We start from the raw sequence: 25296 nt of genomic DNA, 5'->3' as shown, positions 1-25296 counted from the left end.
ATTAAAGCATGCCAATGGCAGTGCGTGCCGATCGATGGGGATAACTACAGAGGCAGACAAAGAATGGCACAATGATGCTATGGATTCACAACATTCTTATGCTTCATTTATACTTGGTAATTGGACCAGACTGCTAGAGCTGCACCAGAAACATCTGATCTATTATTTCCAGTGGATGAAATGCCACCTCAATTGCTGAGCCTGAGTGTTGTGTTCAGAATGGATGGATTGAAATGAGTTGAGTAGGTGCTGCTGCTTTTTACTTCTTCGGCCTGTAGCTATAATATCTCCTCATATCTGAGAGATATCTGTGATATAAGATGTGAATTTAACAACTGCGTCAGTGGGACCATACAGAATACGTTTTGTGCTCAGCGGCATTGTGTCACATTATGCAGGTCACATGATAGGGCCCTTTGTGTCTTGTGTGATTTCAGTGTGTTTAAAGCTAACTGACCTGCGCTGGTCTCCTCCCACTCATCACTGTCATCAGTGACTTCAGTGTCAGATTCCAGTTCAACTTTGACTTCAATTACAGAACAGTGTGAAGAGATGACTTCTTCATCATCATCTATACTTTTCCCTGCTTGTAACACTGATCCATCAGGCTCCTCTGGTCTTTGAAGTAACTCCTCCTGATTCCCTTTAATGTGAGGAGGCTCTGGTTCCTCCTGGTGCAGACTGGGGCTCTTCTGTTTAGGAGAAACCCTGTCTTCATACACAACCACGTTCAGGAAGTCTAGGATCAGAAGAATAACATGATGGTGACCACAAGAATCCTAAAATGTAAATCAATCTTTCTTGACGTACAAAATACGTTATCTCTTGCTTAGATGAACCACAGTTAATAGCTACATGTTATTACATATAATTACAGGTGTTAATAATTACAGGTTATTACATTAACACATTAACTGCCAGAATTATTTTCATATCTTTTAGCCAGTGCCAGAGTTTTTCATTGGAAAAAAAAAAGTACTCAGGAGCCGAAATACAGACTTTTTAAGTTTTAAGTTAACAAGGAAGTGGATAGGAGTCTAGATCTTCTACTAATCATATCTCCTTGGCCTTTGGGTGAAATTGGAAAAAAAAAAACATAAAAAAAAAAAAAAAAATCTTTTTCACTTCACGTAGATCTACGCGATTGGCACGTGGCGGCTTTAAAGCGGTTCGCGTAGATCTATGTGATTGGCAGTTAACTGTTATTAGAGGGATTTCTGAAAACTGAAGTCAAAATACATACAGTATATATGGAAAAGTACGGTGAGTTGACTTGCAACCAGATCAGCGTGTTTTCTTTACTTTTTTTTCCTCCAATTGATTGAGCATTTGGTGATCACGTGAAGCAGCCCGGCCTCCTGTTTCTTTCTACGATCAATGTTATTTCTCAGTGACGTCTCCAATCCATCGCTCCAATGAGCATGGATGTTACAGAGCACCAGAGTCCCTGCTGACTGTCAGCTCACCACCAGGCACACCAGGTTTTTCCTACATGGCAGGGCAAGAGGAGCACTTGTTTTGCTTCACTCCAAGTTCTGTGTTGGTCTCACCATCATATGATCCTTAGGAATAATTTGCAATCACAGAAATGCTCCCAATAATCTCAGGGACTACATTTTGGTAGCATATGAGACCAAAACGGTTGCGGTTCGAGCCCCGACTTCACAGGGGAGGTCAATTTGGGAGTGAATTTGGCTTTAACCAAGCTGAACAGGGTTTGTCTGTATGTACTGTGTGTACAGTATATACTGTGGAGTCTCGCCTAAATACCCCCGATCAGGTGAGAGATTATACAGGGCCAGCCAGCATGGTGACGTCAGAGCCCAGCACCTCAGATAGCGCCGCTGTGTTGGCCAAGTCCTTGATGGAAGGTATGTCCCAAATTTCATCCTCACTCATTTGGAAGTGTTGACACACACTGCGCTGCCTGGCGAGCCAAACGCAGCTGCACCGAATTGGGTGATCAAATTTTTGTTTGTCTAAAACTGACAGAGCCCCCAGAGTTCTTTGGGAAGAACTTTATTTTGTGTTCTGGGGAACGACCCATGAATAAAAGTACATATTGTGTTTAAACTGCAAACCTGCTTTGTGTGTTGGCTTGGGTCAGACACAACACAACAGGGTATGTCCCCTCAAAATGGACCAATCAAAGCTCATGTCACAATTATTTGTTTGACAATTAATCGTCATCTAAAATGTCATGATCATGATAGTTCTACCAACCTGATCTCCTGATGCAGTCTGTCATAGTCAGGACAAGTCAGTTTGATGTGTCATGGCTTTGGAGTGATGTTTTTGACACACAAAACTTGACCCGCAACTACAGTATGAATCAGGCTTTAGAAACTCCCAATCTGATTTGGCCTACATGAATTGATGGTTGTGAAACTTGTTGAAGCAGTGATATTGTGTGTTTGTTTATACCGTTCATCTCCCATGTGAAGTCATCTGGACGTTTGTGTTCATCTATCTCCATGTCTAGATGAATGGGGCGCATCACTTCTGTTTGGGAGGGATTCTCATGGTTCACTGCAGGGTCATCATCATCAAAGCTTAGGAAGAAATGGATCAGTCACACTTGAAATCCCTTCTAACATACACACTTTAGAGTCTAGACACTTAAAACCTATATACTGTAGCCTACTTAGTTAATCGGGTCCCCCAGGGCTCTACACCAGGACCTCAAGTGCATTAATTGTCAACCTTTTATCGTTGGAGCCCCCCTTCTGACAGAAGCTGAGAACCCCCCACCCCACCCCCGACACACATTCACACGAACATGTACAAATATAACCGCTTAAACCCTATATACTTCACTGTAATTGAGAATTACAAACAGCTATTTTCAACAAATGTCCACATGCCTAGAATAGTGACGATAGGGTTCATGTGGTTACATTTAACAGTGTTATTTCTGTTCTTTTCAATGATGTACATGTTAAAAGTTATATGCTGACAAATACTGTAAGATGAGAAGACGCAGGCAGAGACAGTGCTTAGAAATGTGTTATGATGTTCTACCACAAATGTTTTACTACCTCAAAACAGACAAGGCCTGATGGACAAGGCTCTGCGATCTTTAGCGGCCCCTAGGGGATGCCAAACATGCTGCTCTGGTGTTTCTTTATACTTAAATCTTTTTTCCCAAAATGTTTAAAAATAGAAACAATAGGCCATATTCAAGCTCAGGTCTGCTATTTTGGAAAGAAAACTGAAAGAGTAGCTATTTTCATTACTTTTGGAAAAATATATAAATATAAATGTATATTATCGCCAAAATACGATATTATTGTCACAATATCAATAGATGCATGCATTGTACTGTGATTTTAGATTAGTTGTCTTATAACACTCAGCTCTAATAGCCACCCTACTGCAGGCTTTGGAGAAACTACAGAGGAGGCAGAACTTACCTGATGTGCACTGGAAGTTCTGTGCTGATGGAAACTGCTTTGTATTTCTTCTCAAAGATCTCTTCACATTCTGATGCCTTCAGCAGAATAACTCTTGGGGCTGTAGATTGGCAATAGGAAAAAAATAATTATCATTGTGGGCTGATGTAACATTTCTGTTCACAACAATACAAGTTCAGCTTTGTTGCTATGGTGACCATGGATCTTTCTATGTCCTGGAGTGTTCACATAACAGCAACAGGCTACAAGTCATTTTCATTTACAAGTCACCATTTTCACTCCTTGTCCCACACCATTCCTGCTTCCTTACGAGAATGGAAGAATAGCCCTTAATCTGTTCTATTTAACCCTTTTCATTTACAGAACAGTGTGGCTTGAGCAACACTTCAACAGTGACTCAGTGACCATGTAGCTGACCATGCTTGGACGTTTAGTAGCTTTTGCGGCCGCTAGTGTGAAAGAAGAATGTGTGCTTTTCTTCATAACATGGCGGTAGGCTTTGCTTAAGGCAGTTGGTAATACCACTGTATATGATCTTAGTTAAAGCTGTAAGTTCATTGTCCTACCAAGGATTCAAACTTGGGACTCCCTCACGGGAGACAACACTTCTAGTGCTCTGCCAAGAGTCAATCAAGGATGTGACAATTGGAGCTCAAAAGCTCTTTTGACAAAAATGTTTCCCCTTTATATATATAAAATGTAAGACATTGTTCTTGTTTGAGAAATGCTGCTGCTCATGCTACAGTATGTATAGCTTGTGTGTATATATATATATATATATATATATATATATATATATATATATATATACACACTTATACAGACACACACACACACACACACACACACACATACAAGAACGCTCACCCCGGGCCAAATCCGGCGACCACTGAACGGTCGCCACCGTTCTTTCTATGTCCTAACCCTAACCCTAACCTCAGTGAAACTATGCCTAAAACGAACCTTATTCCTAACCTCAGTAAAACTATGCCCAACCCTAAACGTATTCCTAACCTTAACCTCAGTAAAACTATGCCTAACCCTAAACGTATTCCTAACCTTAACCTCAGTAAAACTATGCCTACTTAAACTTATACCTAACCTTAACCTCAGTAAAACTAGGCCTAACCTTAAACGTATTCCTAACCTTAACTTCAGTAAAACAAATACAAGAGTTCAAGAACCGCTGGTGGCGAGCGGTACGCAAAAAAATAAATGGGGGCGACTGTGTTTTGGGGCGAGCCTTTTGAGTACCATATATACACATGACACTTGCACATTTGATTGATCCTGTTTCTTTATACATCTGCACATTGCCTCTTTGCACATTTGTGTGAACATTGCTGTTTATGATCAGACATTGACTGCACACGGAAACTCTGCTAATTATGATTAGTTACTGTGCCTGTCTAAGGCAAGTCCCTACGTATTATTATATTTTTTTCTATATTTTATTTCTTGCTTTAATATGTTTCGTTATATGTAGCACAATCTGCGGGACAATATTTCTGGAAGCTTTTGTCATGGCAAAAGGTATTGAGGATAAATAAATAATAAGTCCCAACAACACTTCGTCAGTCAGTGACAAATAAAACGTCTTGATTCTAGATACCTCTATGAACCCTTTATGTGGGTGCAATTGTTTACAGAGGCATTGTCTTCTTAATAAGATGGACAATAATAATAAATCCTGTGGGCTAATCACCCGGTCCTCTCTATCTATCTCAAAAGGGACTCACAATGACAATGTGGGGCACGAAAACCTGACACTAGCAATTCAAATCTTGCCCTTTGATTGACTTCTAATCAAAACAAAGCTCCATAACTCACCAATTGATGAACCAACAATTGTCTTCCTCAACCTCCTCCTCTCCTCGACTGAAGCCAGTCTCTTCCATAAGTGCGGGTAGTGTTGGTACAGATAGTAGTTTCCCACCTGGAGGAGACAGGGTCAATGTCTTTGCTGCATTGTGATGTTTACAGCACACTTAATAATCACAATGCAGGATGACCTGACAGCAGTGTGGTTAGAGCATGTACCACATGGGCTCTAATGTCTCTCTCTCTCTCTCTCTCTCTCTCTCTCTCTCTCTCTCTCTCTCTCTCTCTCTCTCTCTCTCTCTCTCTCTCTCTCTCTCTCTCTCTCTCTCTCTCTCTCTCTCTCTCTCTCTCTCTCTCTCTCTCTCTCTCTCTCTCTCTCTCTCTCTCTCTCTCTCTCTCTCCTAACCTGATCTGAAATAATACATAACAAATACCAAAAAGAACAACAAAATAACAACAATAACAGCAATAATAATAAATGTTATAATTATTGACTTTATATAGCGCTTCTGAACTGTTGAGACAAAAATCTAAGTGCTTCACAATAACAAACTATAAAAAGTGCTCCTTGGAGCACAGGTCTCCGCCAGGTCAGATAGGTTATTGTAGGCCAGCAATTTTCGGAATTCGCTAATCAGGTAATCAGCTAATCAAAAATAAAGGTGCTTACCCCCAAGCCCCAAATGTTAACTCTCACTACAGGGTAGTAGTTTAATGTAATAATCCATATCTTTCAATAAAGAAGTGTTTTAATGCCGTCTGTGGCATTAAACTACTACCCCGTAGCGAGAGTTAACATTTCTGGCGTGGGGGTAAGCACCTTTATTTTCATTTTGTACATGTTTGGAGTGTCTACGGGGTATAGTGCAGAAAGTCCATGTGTCCATGGGGGGTGAACCCTACAACTCTCGTAGATTGAAAACGTCAGAATCATAAATACGATACGAGAGTTGTATTCTACAGCTATGTCTCGACTACTATTCACCATTTGTATTCTCTTTGAATTCTCTATCTTCATTTTTCCAGAGTCACAGACCAGTAACGTGAGATATAGACATTTCATTTGAATGTTATTGTTAATATTATCTTATCATGCAACCTGGAATGACTGTAACATTACTAACATTATCAGTTTAGCATCAACTAGGAGTAAAATGCTACATTGAAGCTTTACACTGGGAGACAAACATTAGAATCAGTTCATTATTTGCTACATACCTCTGATCCCACCATGAAAAAGTCTCCATCTTGTTCCAACTGGAATTTAAAAGGCTTCTGCTCTAATGTGTTGTTTAATGACAACATTGTGCTGTTGTTTTTACAGTACGTTGTTGCTGTGTGCGGCAGACAGGAACTGAAGAGGCTTCTTCTTCTATTACTTACGGTAGGTTAAGCTATTGCTGTTAGCTGCATACCGCCACCTATTGTACTGGAGTATAGTACCCGTGCCTGAATTAGCCGACTTCACATCATTGAGCAAATTAATAAATGATAGTTAATACGGAAAATGTATTATATACTTGATAATACTAGTAATAATAATTATGTATTAGTTTTAATATAAATGTAAAATCTCTGATCCCTTTAGGGCAGGCAAGTTGCAGCTGGTTGTCTCCAGGACATCAGGGAGCGCTGTGTGTCTCTCTCCCACTCGTCAGGCTGTCAGACATTCAGAAACTATAACGTGTATTCTATCGAACTTAAAGGGTCTACACCATGAAAATCACTTTTTTCTTGTTTTTTTGTATTTTTTGGGGTCCCCAGTGTCTCTTGTACCCAAAAAAATGTTTTTTTTTTTTAATTCAGTCATTCCTTCTCATTTCATGGATTTCCAGAATGGGCGTGTCTGAACAGGCGATCTCAGAATGGCAATGTTTATGATGTCACAAACATTTTTGATGGCAAACCCAATGTTAAATGAAAAGTGCCCGAATCGCTCCGAAACTTTTTCTACCCCCCCTAAGTGGGGGTCTACGAACAAATACTTCGGGCTCGGATTTTGGCTCCGCCCCCCGGAAGTGGGTGAAACAGGCACCTCAAACACTTGGTGGAATTGTTCAAAAATGTTCAAAGTGTTTTTTTTTCGATTTTGTATTTTTCTTAGATGCTTCTTTTTATGCAGAATTTTTCCTTTTTTTTTAAATATTTGTTTTTATTAACTGAATTTATTAACTGAACAGAATTGCTCAGTAGCCCCCCCCTGCCCAAGAGGACGTTTTGGTATTGCAGCTGAAAGTGCTGTATAAGCCAGAGACAATTGACTTGGGATGAGTATATCTGAGTGATGATTTAGGCTCAAACCTTTTGAAAAAGGTTTGAGGGACATACACCATATGATATTAAATATCAAATATTTTTTTTAAATTCATGGTGTAGATCCTTTAATTAACTTAATATAGCCTGACTAACATTAACGTAACACAGACACGGACTCATCTGAGAGGTTCAATTCATCGCTGTGCGATGGTTGATGAGTTGTAATGAGCCCGCCCTGCCCAACATTAATCGGGCGATTGGTAACCGGAAGAGTGGGCACCAAGGAAGAGTGGCACCTCAATGATAAATTGACTCCCAAAATGTAAAAAAGAAAATACTATATTTGGAAAATGGTTAGAACAATTCAAAATTCTTAATTATTATTTTGAAGGTGCCACTCTTACTCAAATACAAAAAGTTATTCACTTACCAAGATGGATTTCCCTTTTCTTATGTGGATTATAACCACATAAGAAATATTATAAATGGAGCGTGCATGAAAAAGAAAAAACATTTCAACGTGACAATAAAGTTGATTCCGATAACAAAGGACAACCTGTTTGTTAAAAACGATATCACATCAAAACAGTTGGATTCCATGGTCATACTGACCCATACTGTACAAATTCTGCAGCCCACTTACATTGTCTTGTAGAAAGACACACACACACACACACACACACACACACACACACACACACACACACACACAATAATGGTAGATAATTATGATGGGAAACATCACATTTGTTCATTGTCAACATTAAACAAAGGGTGGGAAAAGCAATCACATTAATTCAATTTGAATCTCTGTCCCTTTGGTTTATAAGCTCATTGCATAAGGATGGTCCAGGTACTAGGACCTGGCAGTATGAAAGTGTGGGGCGTTTGAGCAGACTGTCGACCACATAATCACCATGGAGTGTAAACCACCATGGAGGTCGGCCTCGTTGATGTGGGACCTGAGACGAGGGCGTGGCTGCAAGACACTGAGCCGGACATCTGATGATGATACACAAAAGAACGAAAAGGTGTCATCCAGCATGCAGTCTCCTGCATGTCAAACACACAGGCTGGGCTGGCTCACCCCTAATTTATTGTACAGGAACATATTCTCTCCCTGAGGGCTGGGATTATTATAAGGAGCTCCTCCTAGTTATGGAACAGGGGCCAGCAATTCAAACATCTGGTTAAAGAACACATTTTTCATAACATATAACCAGACCAGGAAAAATGAATGAAATCAAGTGTTCAAATTGTATTAATGTGTTTTTTTTATAGAAGGCACAACACCAAACCCTCCAACATATATATAAACTAAGATAAAGTGAAATGTCATGTCGTGGGACCTTTAAAGAGAAGATGATTGAGATTAAAAGTGTGTGAATAACATAAAGAACAGTTTTGATAAACCTTTAGCTTCCAAATATTCAGTTATATTGCTGGTCAGCCAAAATATCAGAAACATGGCATGTACTGGTACGATTCTTATACATTTCAGACATGACCTTCATGGATACAGATTGAAGAGTCCTCCTGCACATCCTCATCTTTAGCCACTAGTATGTGTACAATAGTAAACTTCCAATCCCATTGGGTAACTAACAACCATATGTCTTGGCCCTTGTGTGAGGAGAGTGCATTTGACGTATGGCAGTTAAATGGTATCCTTGCCTGTGTTGATATTTTCAAGATTTTCATAAATATTTTTGTTCCTTTGACAAACTAATTCAGAAATTCAATATACCCAGAAACAACTGTTTTCAGTTATCTGCAGCACTGTACGTCACTTTCTAAGAACTTTAGTACATCTGGCAGCGATGGATAAGGTCTTGCAATATGGCCGTAATAACAAGGCCAGAATAACAGATATATCTTAATCTGTCTCATTAATGTAATCCTCACCTATTGTGAAAATGTAAACAAAGTGGGAAGAAGATTTTAACCATGTATGTTCAGATGGAGAATGGAATCCAGCATTGTGAGAGAAAGAGTTCAGTTATCGAACCTACTGGACCAAATACAAATTATCATATGTAATGTATCCGAACATTGATATATTGTGTGACTGTAATGAGATTTTATCTCATATTCTTCTCCACAATGTGGACACACTGGTGTCTCTTCCGGTTACTCTGTCACTTTGTTTACTGTGGAAAGGTTTTTCTTCAGAACATGAACACGCTGGTGTGACTTCAGGGCATCTCACTGACTGAAATCCTTGTCACAATGTTGACAGTGGAAAGGTTTTTCTCCAGTGTGGACACGCTGGTGCATATTAAGATTACTTGACTGATTGAAACTCTTGTCACAATGTTTACAATGGAAAGGCTTTTCTCCAGTGTGGACACGTTCATGATGCTTCAGAGCACCTGGATAATTAAAACTCTTATCACAGTGTTTACAGTGGAATGTTTTTTTCTCCTGTGTGTACACGGTGGTGTCTCTTCAGGTGACTTGAGCGACTGAACCTCTTGTCACAAAGTTTACAAGGGAAAGGTTTTTCTCCAGTGTGGACATGTTGATGTTTCTTCAGGTCACTTGAGCAACTGAAATTCTTGTCACAAAGTTTACAAGGGAAAGGTCTTTCTCCAGTGTGGACACGCTGGTGCATATTAAGATTACTTGACCGATTGAAACTCTTGTCACAATGTTTACAATGGAAAGGCTTTTCTCCAGTGTGGACACGTTCATGTTTCTTCAGACTACTTGATTCAACAAAACTCTTAACACAGTGTTTACAGTGGAAAGGTTTTTCTCCTGTGTGTACAAAGTGGTGTCTCTTCAGGTGACTTGAGTAACTGAAACTCTTGTCACAAAGTTTACAAGGGAAAAGTTTTTCTCCAGTGTGGATAGGTTGATGTTGCTTCAGACCACTTGAATCACTAAAACTCTTATCACAGTGTTTACAGTGGAATGTTTTTTCTCCTGTGTGTACACGGTGGTGTCTCTTCAGGTGACTTGAGCAACTGAAACTCTTGTCACAAAGTTTACAAGGGAAAGGTTTTTCTCCAGTGTGGACATGTTGATGTTTCTTCAGGTCACTTGAGCAACTGAAATTCTTGTCACAAAGTTTACAAGGGAAAGGTCTTTCTCCAGTGTGGATGCGGAGGTGTATCTTCAGGTGACTTGAGCAACTGAAACTCTTATCACAGTGTTTACAGTGGAAAGGTTTTTCTCCAGTGTGGACACGTTGATGTTTCTTCAGGTCACCTGCCTGACTGAAACTCTTGTCACATTGTTTACAGCGGAAAGGTCTTTCTCCAGTGTGGATTAGCTGGTGTGTCTTCAGAGCACCTGCGTGACTCAAACTCTTACCACACTGATCACAGATGTAACCTTTCTTTCCTGTGTGATTCAGGGAGTCTGTGCAAGTCTTTACTTCTGTTGTATGACTGTAAGATTCCAGTGTATCCGTGTCTCCTTGTTTCTGGCTGGTTATAGAGTAGGTGATCTGTCCATTCCTCAGCATTTGGCAGTAGAGGTCGCTGTGGCTTCTCTTGATGTGTTTATGGAGGAACACCTGAGCTGTGAAGGCGTATGGACAATCAGAGTAAGAACAAGAGAAGGTCTGACTCTGGGAAGGCTGGGACCTCACTCCTGAGAGAGAGAGAGAGAGAGAGAGAGAGAGAGAGAGAGAGAGAGAGAGAGAGAGAGAGAGAGAGAGAGAGAGAATCAGAATCAAAATGTATTGTCACGGGGGCACGGTGGCGCAGTCAGCAGTGCTGTCGCCTCACAGCTAGAATGTGACACAGGGGGACGCTGTGGGCGCTGGGGGCGTGTCCTCCTGATGGAGGGGAAAGAAACTGGTTGGAATAACGTGTTCCTTCCACACGCTACGTCCAACCAGGGAAACTCTCCCCTGTCAGGTGAAAAGAAGGTCAGTTGGCTCTCATGCATTGAAGGAGGCATGAGCTCGGCCCTGGCCTCCCTAGGTTGGCAGAGGGAAGGTAGTGCCCAGGATTACATATGAAATTGGCACTGGGTGTAAAAAATAGGGGTTAGAAAATCGTGGGATAAAAACATTTGTAAAAAAAAAAAAAAAATGTCACATCATAGGTTTACATAAGTAAAAAAAGTGGGTGAAATTCGTTTTTGTGCATAGCGGGGAAAGGAGATCAAACAAGAGAACAAAAAGACAAAAAACAAGTTATCTACATATTTACACATGGTAGATAAAAGGTGTGTGAGCATAGCAGCAGACGTATACTGTGCATGATATACTTATAGACGTTAGTTAAGGTGCTTGTAAACACTCCATCATATGTGCAACAGATTCATTATAATGACATGAAAATAATGGATAAAACATTCTTATAATGATGTGTTCCAGGTCAAAATCAGTGCAGAATAGGCCATTTGAAGGGAAGCATTTAATCCTGGCTCTTCTATTGTATATTCCCTAAAGCTAGGATCAAACTTTAACCTGCCAATTTGTTCATAGACCATTGGCCCAGATAATTATGATTAAACATGTATAACGTTTACCTGTATGATTACATCACTACTGTCCGAGAGGGACAACAGGAGCGACATGCAACCGAGATAAACAAGTACAAGGAGACGTACGTCATTGAAAGAGAATGTTTGACACAGCGACCAATCAAAACAATTTAAATAATTGCTATAGAGTGTTTATTCAGTAACAGGAGTCTTCATGTCTCTCCAGCTCTTTATTAACACATTAAGTGCCAGAGTTTTATTAAAACAGGGTACATCTAGTGCTGGCATTCTTTACCGTTTACGCTGATATGTTTAGCGCTGTAGTGGCCACGACGAGGACGCGGGTGTAAACAAAGGGTGCGTGTACGATGGTCGATGGTCCCGTCTAACGCCTGGAACAATAACATCTCTCACGCGAGCCGCCATTGCGGAGTGATCGCGTGCTCGTTTTCACCACTGTAAAAAGTTAAGGAGATCCAGAGGTTTTTCTCAAGGAGATATAATGGGAGTGGACGAAAGCCATGTTTTTTGTCACCCACCCACATCTGTCCCTTCCATTTTAGAGGCACCGTGGGTGATTCCAAAGTTGCGCTAGGGCGCCCCTTGTGGGGAAAAAAACGGTCAGGACTGTTTTTGGCACGCGGATACCAATTTTATCATATCAGGATAGAGAACTCAGTCAGGGTACAGATTAAACAAGTGAAATCGGAAGTGATGACACAAAGAAATTAGCAGACAAAATTGGAAGTGGAACACTATACAAATTAAGCTGATAACTGGGTACCATCTCCTGATTGGCTGAAATGTTGTCACCTACCTGAAAATGTATGTTCTGTTTATTAAAGAGCTGGAGAGACAGGGAGACTCCTGTGACTGAACAAACACTTTATAGCAATTATTACTATCATAAAATAGAGCTTTAACCTTTTAACAATTTTGTTGTTGTTGTTGTTCTAACCGAAAAATATCACTTACCCTACCTATAAATGCAACCAGCCAGTCAGTCAGTTTAAAGGGGTATTTCACTTTGAAATTCTTCTGGAGTCATTTTAACATCTAATCACGCTTATGTGTGCAACCCAGAACGTTTTTAAGTTGCTTGATTTAATATTTAGATATTTTATATTCATTTTATCAGACACGCCCCTTCCCTATATGAACCCATTGTAACTATGTTAGATGCATTGAAAACACACATCCCTGATTCTGGTGACTAATATTGGCCTTCTAATGTGTGAGGGGGCCGTGTATTTTTCAATTACCATGGCCCTCGGTTAGTTACCGTTTGTGTTGGCTTGTGGCGTCTGCGTCGTTGAAGTGACATCTTTGTTGAGTTGTGTGCCTTTCTTCTGCTTCTTTCTCTTATTGTTTGACTGAGACTTTGAGTACGACCAATCAGAGTCAGAGTCGTTGCCTCCGTCGTCTTTTGGCTCCCACCACGTATCAGAATGATTAACATTCTCCTCCTCATCACTGCTGCATTGCTGCAGGGGTGCTGGTGGATGGAGAGCCTGGTGAACCATGTTCAGAGGGTGTTTGTGAAGGACCACCGCTGTTGGATTCATATTAGCCAGAAGAGAAGTGGAAGGTTCATCTCTTTGTGGATGTTGTGACTTGGAGGCAGGACTGTTAGATGCAACAGGGCTCACAGATAGAGATACATAAGATATATTACCTGGGAAGGAGAAAGGTTTGGAAAATATAAGAAATCCTTGCGTTAGGTTTAATAATTGCATGTCATCACTTGGATTATGTTGTGAAAGTTTGTCAACTTTTTTCTTTTCTTTTTTGTTTGTTTTGTAAACAGGCCAGTATTTTAATGGCTGAACTTTGCACCATGGAGACTTAGGGGTGTGTCCACCCCAATTTTACTATCTACAGGACGCATTATGTGGCCGTAATGTGTTAGCCCCTGACAAAACCAATGTCCTTGTGCATGATTGGAAAGAACGCAAGCTTAAAATCTATGGGAGCATCATTAATAATGCAATATAAAAATGTCAGGAGGCGTGGAGGAAACAAAAGTTCTCTTCTCAACGAAATATTGAAATGAAGTGTCCAAAACAACGCAGTTAGCGGCCGTTACTGCGGTCAGAATCACTGTAGCCTAATTTCTCATGCTCAACAGACATCAGTGATATCTTGACATATCAACCTAAAATTCACATGCTCATTCTCAGTTATTATAATTTATATTAAAGCATGCCACTGCCAGTGAGTTCCGATCGATGGGGATAACTACAGAGGCAGATAAAGAATGGCACAATGATGCTATGGATTCATGACATTAGGATAGGTAAGCTATTTGAGAATATTTATTAGCTGCATGACAACGTCTTTCCCTCTCTCCCTTTCCTCACAGAGCTCTCCAAAATACGCACAAAGTGGAGAGACATTCTTATGCTTCATTTATACTTGGTTATTGGACCAGACTGCTAGAGCTGCACCAGAAACATCTGATCTACTATTTCTAGTGGTTGAAATGCCACCTCAATTGCTGAACATGAGTGTTTTGTTCAGATTGGATGGATTGAAATGGGTTGAGCAGGTGCTGCTGCTTTTTACTTCTTCCGCCTGTAGCTATAATATCCCCTCATATCTAAGAGATATCTGTGATAAGGTTTGAATTTAACAACTGCGTCGGTGGGACAACATGGAATGCGTTTTGTGCTCAGCGGCATTGTGTCACATTATGCCAGTCACATGATAGGGCCCTTTGTGTCTTTGTGATTTCAGTGTGTTTAAAGCTAACTGACCTGTGATGGTCTCCTCCCACTCATCACTGTCATCAGTGACTTCGGTGTCAGTGTTAGATTCCAGTTCAACTTCAATGTCAGAACAGTATGAGGAGATATCTTCTTCATCATCGTCTATACTTTTCCCTGCTTCTAACACTGATCCATCAGGCTCCTCTGGTCTTTGAAGTAACTCCTCCTGATTCCCTTTAATGTGTGGAGGCTCTGGTTCCTCCTGGTGCAGACTGGAGCTCTTCTGCTGTTCAGGGGAAACTCTGTCTTCATACACAACCACGTGCAGGAAGTCTAGGATCAGAAGAACAACATGATGGTGACCACTGGATTCATTAAATGTAAATCCATTTCTTCTATCTTCCTTGTTGTGCAAAATACGTTATCTCTTGCTTAGACAAACCAAACGGTTAATAACTACATATTATTACATGTTGTTACAATAATGACAGGTTATTAGATTAATAACTACATGTTATTAGAGGGGTTTCTGAAAGTTCTGAGAAATCAGTCTTCAAAGTTCTTTTTTTTTCTCTGCTCAAAATACAAATATGGAAAAGTACGGTCATTTCAAATCATATACTTAGTTACTTTGCCAAACAAATGAATAATTGTGCTACATGTGATTTTATTGGTTAAAACAAAACAACAGTACAGTTAGCCATGGTTGGACATTGGGACTTTATGTGATGACCCAGGGCCAGGATTTAAAACATAAGTCTCCTGGCTCCTTCTTCCATCTTGGGAAAATTCTCTTTACACTATTCTGCCATTGTTTCTTTTTTCCCCCTTTTCTACTTTGTACATATAGTGTTTTATATTTGTTGATTATATGTATGTGTTATTTTTATGCTATGTTGATCAATTTAATACATAGGACCATAATGAAAACAAGTCCCCAGTACTGTACTGTTTTGTGTTATCCTTTTAGTCCCAATGTCTGACTGTACCTCATGCCGTTTACATTTCTGTCTAATAAAGTATTCAATCAATCTATCTCTTCAGTGAGAGTGAGGCATCAAATGACCCTCCACACTTGCAACCAGATCATTTTTAGTTTTTAATTGACCATTTGGTGCTCACGTCACGTGAAGCAGCCCGGCCTCCTGTTTCTTTCTACGATCAATGTTGTTTCTCAGTGACGTCTCCATTCCATCGCTCCAGTGAGCAAACTATCTCCATGTTACACCATGTAGGAACACCAGGTTTTTCCGACATGGCAGGGGAAGAGGTGCACTCGTTTTGCTTCACTCCAAGTTCTGTGTTGGTCGCACCATCATATGATTCTTAGGAATAATTTGCAATCACAGAAATGCTCCCCAATAATCTCAGGGACTACATTTTGGTAGCATAGGAGACCAAAATGGTTGCAATTTCGAGCCCTGACTTCACAGGGGAGGTTGATTTGGGAGTAAATTTGGCTTTAGGCAACACTGTCGAGAACAGGATTTGTCTGTGTGTACAGTATATATATATATACTGTGTGTATATATATATATATATATATATATATATATATATATATATATATATATATATATATATATATATATATATATATATATATATATATATATATATATGTCCCCTCAAAATGGACCAATCAAAGCTCATTTCATTAACTTCTCTCTTAAACACCAATCCTTCGGGACATCGCACACGCTCACAAGCTTACATTTCTCTCAAAATTCCGCGAATGAATAGTGAACAAGGAAAATCAGCTTTTTCATTTTATGCCTCCGACAAATGGAATAAACTCCAGGTCTCTTTGAAATTGGATAGTCTGATCTCCATAGAGTCTTTCAAGGTTCTTCTCATTGAGGTATTACGCAAAGAATGTACCTGTTTCGCATAGCCACTGTGATTTCACATCATGTGTATTCTCTATATTCTCTGTATTATTATTATTATTATTATTATTATTCATATATTTTTCTCTTTAATGTTCTTCTATAGTTAACTATATCTTATTACACTGTTTATTGCTTTCTATTTGTATACTGTATCTGTGTTGTACTCAGGGCGTCCTCGCAAAAGAGAGCTTGCTCTCAACGGACTACCCTGAATAAATAAAGGTCAATAAAAATAAAAAAAAAAAAAAAATTAATTCTCAATAAATGTTTTGACAATTATCATCTCAAATGTCATGATCATGACAGTTCTACCAACCTGATCTCCTGATGCAGTCTGTAATAGTCAGGACAAGTCAGTTTGATGTGTCATGGCTGTGGAGAGAGAGTTTTTGGGGCACAAAACTGACACACAACTACAATATAAATCAGGCTTTAGAAACTCCCAATCTGATTTGGCCTACATGAATTGATAGTTGTGACCATTTTGGTCCGAACCGGCCCACCACCCCCCGGGCCGTTTTGTCAACGGGGGGGCAGGCTGAAAAATAACCCTATGTAAAGCATAGGCCACCACCTAGGTTGCACATGAACTCTGCAGCCGCACTGAGGCCACTGCTGGAAAGCATCCCAGCACAAACATTAACGTAACTTATAATTGGGCCACGCGACCCGGAAATGACCTTAATAATATTTTTATTTTATTTTTTGGGGTGGCCCAGCGTTCCACTGGCCCAGCGGCCCACCGGGCAAATGCCCGGTATGCCAAATGGCCAGTACGCCCCTGGTTGTGAAACATGTTGTAGCAGACTAGCAGTTATATTGAGTGTTTGTTTATACCGTTCATCTCCCATGTGTCATCTGGACGTTTGTGTCCATCTATCTCCATGTCTAGATGAATGGGGCGCAACACTTCTGTTTGGGAGGGATTCTCATGGTTCACTGCAGGGTCATCATCATCAAAGCTTAGGAAGAAATGGAACAGGCACACTTAAAATTACACACTTACAACCTATATACTGAACTTAATTAACCAGGGTCCCCCAGGGCTCTATACCAGGACCTCAAGTGCATCAATTCTAAACCTTTTATCGTTGGAGCCCCCCTTCTGATATCTGACAAAAGCTGAGAACCCCCCACCCCAGCGCCGACACACATTCACACAAACTACACAATTATCAGACATATAACCGCTTAAACCCTATATACTTCACTGTAATGTAATATCTCTAAAATATGTTATTTTCAATTTTGTTCTATCCTGACGAGTTATTGGAGTTATTACTTTTGTTAATTTTATTTTTCAAAGCATGCACTGCAATATAATATAATTTAGGAAACATGTAATCTTAACCACTTAAACCCTTTAATTATCAGAGTCAATAACTAGTCAAACACACAACTGTGCTTGGTATGCTCTTTTTTCGGTTTAATACTACAGCCGATCTACAAGCTCGATCACAACAAAGCGTCGGTTCTGAGCTTGTAGATCGGCTATTTTTGGTTAAAAATAAGTTTGCAGGGGTTCATCTGGCTCGACAAAGTCGCTCCTTCTCAGCCTGGCTTGGCGTTCGTGGAACGGAATAAACCAGGCTGTACTGAGCAGACATTGTCAAACCTGGACTTGTTTTACATCCAGAATGATTTAATTTCCCCTTTTGAAACAGCCATCATTAACATTATCAGTTTAGCATCAACTAGCAGTAGTGGTGGAAAGTAACTAAGTACATTTACTTAAGTACTGTACTTAAGTACAAGTTTGAGGTATTTGTACTTTACTTGAGTATTTCCAATTTCCAATACTTTTACTTCTACTCCACTACATCTCACAGGCAAATATTGTACTTTTACTCCACTATATTTACTTGAAAACTTTAGTTACTAGTTACTTTTCAGATATAAATGATGATATAATGAAACATACATTAAACACTTTAAACCTATTTTATACCTAGGCTATTTGAAAATAGCAGATCTAGTTGTGAGCTTGTAGATCTGCTATTTTCAAATATTTAGTACTTTTACTTTTGGTACTTTAAGTACATTTTGATGCCAATACTTTTGTACTTTTACTCAAGTAAATTTTTAATTCTGGACTTTTACTTGTAACAGAGTATTTTTATATTGCAGTATTGGTACTTTTACTTAAGTAAAGAATTTGAGTACTTTTTCCACCACTGCGTACATTGAAGCTTTACACCGGGGAGACAAACATTAGAAACAGTTCATTATTTGCTACATACCTCTGATCCCACCATGAAAAAGTCTCCATCTTGTTCCAACTTGAATTTAAAAGGCTTCTGCGCTAATGTGTTGTTTAATGACAACATTGTGCTGTTGTTGTTGTTGTTGTTACGTTGTTGCCGTGTGCGGCAGACAGGAAGTGGCTTCTTCTTCTATTACTTATGGTAGGTTGCAACCAGACCCATAGCATACCGCCACCTACTCTACCGGAGTATGTAGTATATTTGCCTGAATTAGCCTACTTCACATTGCGCAAATTAATAAATGATTCTTAATACAGATAATTAATGATATACTTGATACTAATAGTAATAATAATAACTTATGTATTGGTGTTAGCTTTGTCCTGGAGGACAAAGCTTTTGCATCAGGGAGTGCTGTTAGCCCTAGAATGTCTGTGATATTACTTATACATTTCATGTATTCCAAATACACAGTCATAGATCACCCTCGTCGACACGCTGTGTAGTCACGATCTGCGCGGCCGTAAAAGTGCTCTAAACTCCGTCTGTACTCACCCAATAATTAATTCCTAAGACTTGGAGTCAGATATTGTCCTCTAGTTTCATATCCATTTGAAAGTTCTGCCAGAAAACGTGTGTTTAGTGAAATATCTCCACTTTTCCACGAGCTGCACACAGACGACTTTCTGTACGGGCTAGGGGCACGACTTGAGTGAAGGACCGAATTTACCCAAACATCCTCTTGTCATCACAAACGTCATAACAAATTGACACAGGGAAGCACAAGCGAATGGTGTACACAATTGACAGGTGCTTGTGATTGGTGCAGGTACTAATGAATCACTCCATCTGCCAATTGTGTGCCCCAAACATTTGTGCTTCCCAAAGGAAGTTTAGATATATACAGTCCTGCACTCATTCCGGGCCCCTCGCCCGTACAGAAAGTCATCCGTGTGCAGCTCGTGGAAAAGTGGAGATATTTCACTAAACACATGTTTTCTGGCAGAACTTTCAAATGGATATGAAACTAGAGGACAATATCTGACTCCAAGTCTTAGGAATTAATTATTGGGTGAGTACAGACGGAGTTTAGAGCACTTTTACGGCCGCGCAGATCGTGACTACACAGCGCGTCGACGAGGGTGATCTATGACTGTGTATTTGGAATACATGAAATGTATGTAAGATCACAGACATTCTAGGCCTAGGAGTGCTGTGTGTCTCTCCCACTCGTCAGGCTGTCAGACATTCAGAAACTATAACGTAGTCTATCTAACTTAATTAACGTAATATAACTAACATTAACGTAACACAGACACAGACTCATCCGAGAGGTTCAATAGGCCAATTATTTGTTTACCATGCAATCAATTCCCAACATATTGTTTCGGGGTGCGCTGGTTTCAGTTCATTCAACCTCCTCTTGTGTGTTGGCTAGTGAGGCACGTCCTAGCGAGACATGACAGAATGGGTTTCATTTGGTGCCGGCCTGCGCTCGCGTACTGGTTCTTATCAGTGTGACGTCGTCTGTTAAGGGGTCTATTCACCACTGTGAAATGGTTGACGAATTGTAATGAGCCTGAGCCCGCCTACAATTTCACCCATTTGCCACTTCTTTCCACCTAATGAGACATTAAAATTGATTCTGATAACATAGGATAACCTGCTTACTAAAAACGAAATCAATACAAAACAGATTCCATGGTCATACTGACCCATACTGTAGCACAATGCTGTGTTTAGTTCTGCTGTTATCTGCCCACTTACATTGTCTTGTAGAAAGCAAACAGTCCCGACGAACGCACGCACGCACGCACGCACGCACGCACGCACGCACGCACGCACGCACGCACGCACGCACGCACGCACGCACACGCACGCACGCACGCACACACACACACACACTTTGCTTATGGCTGTCCATCGATTTCGATGATGACGTTGCTCCAAGAATGGGTTATTGAGGGGGATTGCGATTGTGCCATTGCATGTGACTATGCAGACCAATGCGTGACCCGCATGGTTTGCCACATGTGGGGCAGATGAAGTCCACACATGAGAGGGGGGCCCCTGCAGCACGCTGGTGTCGCTGCACACGTTGCTGCTTTCTCCTCTCTGTGGTCAGCTCCTGGAGGTGTGCGATGCCCTTGTGACTGGTGGTGCGCCAGGTATGGCGATCAGCAGCCAGGTCTTCTAGTGCCGAGGGTTGGATAGCACAGCGCTTCAGGAGGGTTTTTATGTGGTCCTTGTAGCGTTTCCGCTGTCCCCCGGAGGCTTCCTGGAGTTGGCCGTAGAAGATCTGTCGGGGGAGCCTCTGGGTGGGCATGCGGATTACATGCCCCACCCAGCACAGATGTCTTTGCGCAAGGAACACTTGAATGCTGGGTGTTTGGGTCCGGTCATAGATGTCCACATATGGGACCCTGTCCTCCCAGGTCAGACCCAGGATCCGTTGTAGGCAGCGGATGTGGAATCTCTCCAGGATTCTGACGTGCCTTTGGTACGGGGTCCAGGCTTCCGAGCCATATAGCAGTGTGGACAGACTGCTCTGTATACAGCTGCCTTGGTGGAAACTGTCAGGTTTCTACTGAGGAAGACCCTGGTTTTGAGCCTACCGAAGGCAGCAGAGGCTAAACCAACACGGACCTGGATGTCATGGTCGATGTTACATGTGGGGGACAGGACGCTTCCGAGGTAAGTGAAATGTGGAACGATGGTGAGCTGCTGGCCATCAATGTTGAAGACAAGCACTTCTGACTGGTGGGTAGAGTGTTGCACAATGACCTGAGTTTTTGATATGTTGACCTTGAGTCCTAAGGCACTGTATATGGATGAGACCATGTTAAAGGTGTCATGACATTCATTTTCACTTTTTTTATTTTCAATGTTTTATTTGGGGTTTTATGACCTCAATTACACCCAAAAAACCTGAACTTAGAACATTCAGTGGATTTTCTGTGGTCTGGGGTTTTCTGAATAATTAGGCTGAAAAGTAATCTGAGCTTGGCCCTTCGACAGTGAGGTCACAGTCGATTAATCCCGCCCACTCTCCTCCTCGCCCCTCCCCTCTCCTATCCTTTCCTTTGGGGGGGGCGGAGCAGAGGCGATGATTGACAGGTAAAATCCCTCACCAGCGACACCCGCAGGCAAAGATTTATTTTTTCATTGCAGTTGAAAAGGCTTTAGAAATGTGAGAGAAAAACACCTGCCATTGATCACTGGAATGGAATTTTCACTTAAAACTTTTTGTACACTTTTGAAGGACCAGGACAAAGACTTTGAATGTGGTGTAAAAGTGAATGTCATTAAACCTTTAAGTGCACGTTGCAGAGAATCTGGCGTGTGGGCAAGGAGTCAGCATACTGAAGTTCTAGGATGGTTTGTTTTGTGGTTTTGGTGAAGGCCTGGAGGCGCCGGATGTTGAAGAGACTGCCGTCCATCCGGAACTGTATGTGGATGCCGTCTGTGGGTCCCAGAGCTTTGTGTGAGAGGAGAGTGACTGCTGAGAGGAAGAGGTTGAAAATGACAGGGGCTAGGACACGCCCTTGACTGACCCCCACTTTCACGTTAAAAGAGGGGGATAGCTGGCCTCCGATGCGAACACAGGCTTGCATTCCGTTGTGTAGTTGTCTCAAGGTGTTGAGGAACTTTGGCGGGACCCCCAGCCTTCCCAGTAAGTCCCAAAGGAGATTCCGGTTGACGGTGTCAAACGCCTTGGACAGATCGATAAAGGCGATGTACAGATCCTGGTGGTGCTCCCGGCACTTTTCTTGTACCTGCCTGGCTACAAAGATCATGTCACTAGTGCTGCGATCTCTTCTGAACCCACACTGGGACTCAGGCAGGATGTTCTCAGAGATGTGAGAGAGAGCATGACCCGGGCAAGTACAGGGAGATTCCTCTGCTGTTTCCAACGTCGGCTCTGTCACCTTTCCTCTTGTAGTTGGTAATGATGGTAGCATCCTTCCATTCCTGACGGTCTGGGGGGCTCACAAAAGCCTCAGTAGACGATAAAATTACCAAAAGCTTTTTTGAAAGTGAAATATCCCTTTAACCCCAACATTTTGGAGGGGTCCCCAGTTGACAGCAAAGTGACAATTTAAGGACTTTTAAGACCTTTGTAATATAAAAAAAGAGAAAAACAAGAAAATAAATGTAATGAAAAAAAGACCATTACTGCATCAAAGGTAATAAAAAAACGAACAAACTAAATATTAAGGCATTGTGAGCTTGTAGATCGTCTATTTTCCCCAATATTTATCTATGGAACCGAGTGAAACTAAACGTTATGCCTCAACTACTACAATTCAAGTGCTTATCAGGGTGGGAGGTCCACAGTTCAAATAATATAATTTTGGGGGGTCCCCAGTTCAAATGATTATTTTGAGGGGTCGTGGCCTGAAAAGGTTGAGAACCACTGGTATAGACTACCATGGAGGTCGGCCTCGATGATGTGGGACCTGAGGGCGTGACTGTATGACACTGAGCTGGACGAATACAAGAAGACTCACTCCAAAATCAACTCACCCCAACTCAAAAAGGAAAACTCACCCCAGAGCTAGGAACACTCACCCCGGGGGGTGGGTAAACTCACCCCAGGACCTGAGAAAACTCACTCCGGAACACTCACCCCGGGGGTAGGAAAACTCACCCCGGGGGAGACGCACTGTGATTGGCCAGTAGTCACTTTGAGTGGCAGTTGGGGCAAACGCAGTGAGTGGGGCAAACGCAGTCAGTGGGGCAAACGCAGTCCCCACCAAAAATATTTACTATTCTGTCCCTATCGGTACATAACTCGGACGGCGCTGATTCGACTAGCAGACCATCGGCTGGTCGTTGCGGGCACTCGCGCCTGGAGGCGCTCGGGCGCAACTCCTCAGCCTCAAGGTCTGCTGAGTCGGCGCGCCTCCGTCATGGTCCAAAACTATACTTTATCGGCGAAAAAAAGAAGTCCGCGGATGACTGAAAAAGTTTTACCCCAAGCATTCTGTGAAAATGGAAAGCTCACAAAGTTAAAAACCATTGGGGTGAGTTTTCCGGAGTGAGTTTTCTCAGGTCCTGGGGTGAGTTTTCCTACCCCCGAAAATCTTGGGGGTGAGTTTTCCTACCCTGTGGGGTGAGTTTTCCGGAGTGAGTTTTCCTAGCAATGGGGTGAGTTGGTTTTGGAGTGAGTCTTCTTGATACCAGCTGGACATCTGATGATGGGACACAAAATAACTTCAAAAAAGCTGTCATCCAGCATGCAGTCTCCTGCATGTCAAACACACAGGCTGGTCTGGGTCACCCCTAACTTATTATACAGAACATTATCTCCCTGAGGATATGTTCTGGGATAATTACAAGGAGTCCCTAGTTACGTAACAGGGGCCAGGAAATCAATCCTGTTAAAGTACACATTTTAACATGAATGATGAAAATCCAGTGTTCAAATTGTATATATATATTACATTTTTTTAATAGAAGGCACAACACAGAACCCCTCAAAATATGTACAAAGTAAGATAAAGTGAAATGTAATGTAATGTTATGGGCCCTTTCAAGAGGGTAAGTGATAAATAAGTGTTAAATAGCTCTATGTTCTGATAGTACTCACTACTATAGTGTTTATTCAGGAGTCTCCATGTCTTTCCATCTCTTTATTAAACAGAAAAAGCATTTTTAGTGGTAAAGTCCCTGCCCACCACCACGGAGGTTGTGGGTTCGAATCCATGTGGTGCACCCGGTTTTGTTGGGCATCTATGCGAACACAATTTGCCCATGTTCAAGGTGGGTAGGGTAATATTGGTCATTGCATGTACTCCTACAGGCTGGGGCAGCACCTGTCAGCAGGGAGTGTTGGGCAGGAGGTGTAAGACGAAGGTCCTACATCCTCCTGGTGGGGGCTCCTCACTGGCAGGTGAGTCAGTGTCAAGTCCCTTTCTAGTTTTGCTCCAAAGGACATACAAGGACGCAACTCAAAGTTCCAAACTCAATAAACTTTTTATTTTCCAACTCTGTTTTCTCATTGGTTGGCTTCTTATATCTTACTGACTTACAGTCAGTAAGATATAACAGCAGTGACAACATACAGAATTGTGTGTGGGGACTGGAGGAATTAATTGGCTTAACAACTACATTGGGCGTAAAAGAAAAAAGGCGGTAAAAGATGATTGGCTACTCTAAATGTAAAAAAGTGTGTACATATACATTTTGATAAACTTGTAACTTCCTTCATTTGGAATAAGAAAACGCCATGGTTATGAAAGGTCTTTGTACAGACAATTTCAGTTATATGCAGCAACAGTACGCAGCTTTTAAGTAAGACCTTAAGTACATTTTCTTCATCTACCTTCAGCTACCTCTGTTAACGATGGATATGGCCTTTCAATATGGCCTTAATAACAAGGCCAGAATAACAGATATATCTTAATCTGTCTCATTATTAATGTAATCCTCACCTGTTGTGAACTTTTAAACAAAGCCTAAGGGCTTGTTTTCATTGTGGTCCTGTGTATTCAATTCATCGAAGCATTTAAAGACATACAATAATATACAATTAAGACATCATCAGCACTAGTAT

At 41.3% G+C, this 25296-nt stretch overlaps 1 protein-coding gene across 1 annotated transcript in view; it reads left to right on the top strand.

Moving 5' to 3' along the window:
* The window catches only part of gemin5 (gem (nuclear organelle) associated protein 5), an 851612-nt gene that overhangs the window by 236110 nt on the left and 590206 nt on the right, over positions 1-25296 (top strand). The gene's annotated exons all lie outside the window — the stretch shown is intronic.

The sequence above is a fragment of the Gymnoscopelus braueri genome (assembly GCF_963280865.1).
Source record: "Gymnoscopelus braueri genome assembly, chromosome: 8".
Lineage (NCBI taxonomy): Eukaryota > Metazoa > Chordata > Actinopteri > Myctophiformes > Myctophidae > Gymnoscopelus > Gymnoscopelus braueri.
This window is presented reverse-complemented; position numbering and strand designations above follow the sequence as displayed.